Below are 5,236 nucleotides of genomic sequence, written 5' to 3'. Positions count from 1 at the left end.
TGTACACTTGATGCAGGATGTATTTTTATATATCCAGGATGCTTATCCCTTTTTGTTTTTTTCTCTTGAATAGCTTTTTCTTGAATATCAGTTGATTATATCACATGGAGATGGTGAGGAGGGGCCTGCTTTGTCATCTAGGGCTTCCTCTTCTCCCTTAGTTGTGTGGGTAGTGGATGGTTGCTTTGTTCCACTGCCTAATGTTACTTACAAAGAATATCACTGCCTTGTATTACGAGGGTTTATTTGTTATATGTGTCTTTTGTGCGTCTCCCCTGGTGTGTCTTGTCCTCCCCTGGGTAATGGTTTTGCCCTTATATGTTTGGTATCCATCTGTTTATACGATTATAACTACTAAATGCTATGTCATCCATTAAGGTTTGCTCTTATAATGTGAATGGGCTAAATGAACCGGTCAAGAGGAGTCAGATATTGTATAACCTCCATAAGCAGAAAGTGGGTATAGCCTTTTTGCAGGAGACCCACTTTAAAAGGGGACATGTCCCCACATGCAAAAATAGGCACTTTACCACTTGGGCTCATAGTACTTATGCGGAGTCTAAATCTAGGGGAGTTGCTATAGCCATCCACAAGGATGTGCCCTGCTCTATTCTGGATACTTGTCAGGATGTTCAGGGCCGTTACTTGTTCCTGAAAGTTAATATTGCCTCTAGATTATTGATTCTTGCTAACTTGTACTGTCCCAACACAGGTCAGAGTGGTTTTGCAGATGGGGCCTTTGCAGCATTGGAGGACTTTGAAGACGGTGTGCCGATTATCCTGGGTGGAGACATTAATCTCCCTCTGGATGCTAAACTGGACACGTCATCAGTTGAGTCCTCAATTTCTCCTGGGGTGGCCCGGGGCTTCCAGAGACACCTACATTCACTTTGTCTAGTGGATGTATGGCGGATTCTACACCCGTCAGTGAAAGACTAAGTTTTTCTCCATTGCACATAATTCATATCACCGTCTAGACTATGTGTTCATCTCACATGATCTATTAGATCTGCGCCCAACTGCGGCGATAGAGCCTATCCTTTTTTCTGACCACTCGCTGACGTGGGTTGCTCTGGACCTGGGAGACCCCACTCGCTCAAAGGGCACTTGGAAGCTAAACGATAATGAACTGAAAGACAGTGTGTGTGTGGCTGACATTAAGAAGGTTATTGAGGAGTTTGTGGAGGTTCATGTAGGGGATCCCTCTAGATCCACTATTAAGTGGGAGGCTTTCAAGTGTGTGATTAGGGGTCGCTTGATTTCCCATGCGTCCCGATTGAAGAAAATGCGATCCGTCTGGATTGTTGAACTATTCCAATAAAATAGCAGAATTAGAAGGGTGCCATAAGAACAGCCTGGACCCGAAGGTGTATCAAGAGCTATGTGATGTTAGGAATGCCTTGCGGAAACTCATTGACCAGAAATACTTACGGGCCAGGGACAGACTTAAAAGTTTGTTCTATGGCTTGGGTGACAAAAGTGGCAGACTCCTGGCGAGGGCGTTGCGACCGCGGACAGCCTCAAGTTACATTCCCTCTCTCAATTGTAGAAAGGGGGGGGAGGGTCCATGCTACTGGGGACATTTTGAAGGAGTTTCAAGATTATTATGAGAAGCTATATAGTCTGAACGGTAAATACGCAGATTTGGCACCTGAACTTAAGGTTCAAAAAATAAGACAGTACTTGTCAGGGTTAAAGGGACCTAAACTATCGAGTGTCGATAGTACAGATTTAGAGGGGGAAGTGACCGAACAGGAGATCAAGGGGGTCGTGAAAACACTGGAAGTAGGTAAATGCCCAGGACCAGATGGGTTTACACCCCGTTTTTACAAAAAATTGTTAGCCGAGGTGACAGGGCCCTTGAAGGATATGTGCAATTCTATAGATCAAGGCGATATGTTTCCGGCGCAGGTGGTCATGGCACACATCTGTGTTATCCCTAAACCAGGAAAGGACCCTTTGGCCTGTTGTAATTACTGACAAATTTTTTTAATCAACATTGATGTTAAAAGCTATGCTAAAATTTTGGCGAACAGGCTGAAGGTTCATATTCCTTCCCTGGTTTATGCGGATCAAGTGGGGTTTGTACCCGGCAGAGAGGCGAGGGACAATACTATTAGATCCCTGGCTCATATTGCAAGGGCTAAGGCCAATAAGTTACCTCTTTGCCTTCTCTCAGTTGACACGGAGAAGGCATTTGACTGCGTTGACTGGGATTTCCTTAGGGAGACCTTGCTGGCGTTTGGATTGGGCCCTATTATGTTACTTAGGATAATGGCTCTTTACAATAAACCAAGAGCTCAGGTGAGAGTGAATGGCGCGTTATCTTCCCCGTTTGAGATCCGCAACGGGACCCGCCAGGGGTGCCAGTTGTCACCATTACTGTATATTCTGGTCATGGAGTTTCTGGCAAGGGCACTTAGAGCTAATGCGTCCATAAGAGGCCTTTATTTTGGGACATTGAATCTAAAATTGCCATCTACGCAGATGATCTATTGATATATTGTTCCGACCCGGTGGTTAGTTTACCGAATATTACGAAGGAATTCTCTATGTTTGGGGAATTAAGCAAATTCAAAATGAACTTCCACAAATCCGAGATATTGAATGTCACGGTTCCACACACCACCGTGCAAGCCTTGAAACAGGCTTTTCCATTCCAATGGAAGACGGACCACATTTCTTATCTGGGGGTGTCCATCCCGGCCCGTTTAGAGAACCTATATCAATAGGTTATATCAATAATTTTTCTGCAATATTGGCAGAGATTAAGAAGGATCTCGCCGTCTGGAGGCATCTGCCATTGTCGTGGTTTGGAAGAATACATGCTTTGAAAATGAATGTACTCCCTAGGATTTTATATCTTCTTAGGACCATCCCGCTACCGGGTGTGTTCTTCAAAACCATGAGATCTAGGTTTCTAGATTTTATCTGGGCTGGGAGGCTCACCTAGGCTGGGGATTAGGTTCCTCTTCAGGGCTAAGGACAGAGGTGGAGTGGGTGTCCCTGATATTAAGTTATATCATAGAGTGGCAATCCTTGCGTACATATTAGATTGGTTTCATAATGGTTCCAATAAGAGGTGGGTTGGGTTTGAGAGAAGTGAGATGGTAGTCCCCCCTCAAAATCTTCTTTGGGTACCTAAAACTTCACGTAGTGGTGGACTCCCGCTTATCACGGCTGGTGTTCAAGTTTGGGATAGATGTGCTGCTGCATTGGGCTGTTCGTCCTTCCAGAGTCCTATGACGCCAATTTTTTACAACCCTGTTTTCCCGGTGGGTATGGGGAGGAGGGAATTACTGTGTTTTAGCAAAAAGGAGGATGTTCGGGTAAGTCAATTGGTCGCGGGGACCTCAATCTGATCATTAGACGACCTGCCAGGCTGTGGAGGTAGAGGGGCATGGATTCTGTATAGTGGGTTGAGGAATTTTATACTATCCTTGGGTCCGTTAGAAGCTATTATTAGGAATTTAACTCCCTTTGAGGCAGTGTGCTTACAATCTTCTCCACCTATGCATTTAGTGTCTCTGGTGTACGGGCTGCTCCAGGAGAATGCTGGACCCCCCCCTTCCTTGCCTCCCTCTACTGACCAATGGGCGACATCATTTACGTTGTCTCACAAGTCCTCCATATGCTGTGGGATGCAAGAAAAAAAAATAAGGTCCTTTCTAGGTGGTATAGGACCCCCGCTGTCTTACATTCCTTTTACCCGGAGTGCTCTGACCTGTGTTGGAGATGTTTGGAGGAGGTGGGTACAATGTCCCATATACGGTGGCAGTGCCAGAAATTTGTTCCCTTTTGGTCTGCACTAAACAAGTTGTACTATCGTGTGACGGGCGCGACAGCCGAATGGACTCAGGAGGAAGCTCTATCGATGTTTGCCGGTTCCATTCAGGTAGCTAAGAAGGGCCTCCTGAGATTTTTGGACAGGCAGCTCGTTTGGTGGTGCCGAGGCGCTGGAAGTCTCAGGATGTCTCAAAGGCGGGGGAATGGCTAGAGACGTTCGAGAATATAAGCAGAATGGAGGAAATGATTGCTGAAGATGTAGGAATGGATCAGAAATATCTGAATAGAAGCCATGGCGTCCACAATTTCAAGGGGCCTCAGGAGTTCTCCGATTGGCTGGAGCGGGCTAGTACCTCTCCGGTTACTTCAGGATGACTGTGTCCGATTTCACGGGGGATACCTTGTTGTTTGTCTTTACCCTTATGTGTCGCGTGTGTGCCGTATGAGTTTGTCTAACCCGTCTGTCTTGTTTACATGTCTTTGCACAGGTTTTTGGGAAATATTCTGTGCCGGGGGCTTAGTAATTTGTGCTGGTATCTTTAGTCAGGGTGTGTGGCCCTAATATTGTTAAGTGTGGTAGGATTTCCACAATGTACTTGCACATGTTACATTTTCAACCTTAATAAAATGATTGAACAAATAATATGAATCCGAAACGGTCCTTATTAAATCTGCCTGTGGCTCTATTAGCACATAAAAACAGGTTTTTATAACCGGTCAATCGCCTACCCAAGATTCCCAAGGGGGACGTCAGTTAATACAGGGTGCACTGCCGTCTGGTGCCCAGCGCCTCCTTCCCAGTCAATCGCCGCCTTTCTCACCTCAGCGCCGCCTCCGCCAGATCCGGCCGGCCCTCTGCTAGATCCGGCTACTTTCACACTCACGTTTGGTGCGGATAAGTCATGGATCTGCACAAACGTTTCTGTTCAGATAATACAACCACATGCATCTGTTCAGAACGGATTCGTTTGTATTATCTGTAACATAGCCAAAACAGATCTGTCTTGAACACCATTGAAAGTCAATGGGGGACGGTCAGTTTTCTATTGTGCCAGTGAAAATGGATCCATCTCCATTGAATTACATTGTGTGTCAGGACAGATCTGTTTGCCTCAGTATAGTCAGGCGGACAGCGTTTTTGTGTCCCTTTACAGAGCAGAATGGAGACTGAACTGATGAATTCTGAACGTATCCTTATCCATTCAGAATACATTAGGGCAAAACTGATCCGTTTTGGACCTCGTGAGAGCTCTGAACGGATCTCACAAACGGAAACAAAAATGCCAGTGTGAAAGTAGCCTAAATCTCCATTCAACCTACCCCTGGATATAGAACCGACTCATTGGGAAGGGGGGGTGGGGCGGGGGAAATCAGACATTTAGGACAAATCCATAACACAACTAACCAGACTGTTCCCATACAGATCGCCGAAAAGAACAATACCACAATA

Source organism: Bufo gargarizans, chromosome 6 (assembly GCF_014858855.1).
Source record: "Bufo gargarizans isolate SCDJY-AF-19 chromosome 6, ASM1485885v1, whole genome shotgun sequence".
NCBI lineage: Eukaryota > Metazoa > Chordata > Amphibia > Anura > Bufonidae > Bufo > Bufo gargarizans.
The sequence above is the reverse complement of the archived record's forward strand: the minus strand, read 5'-3'. Positions refer to the sequence as shown.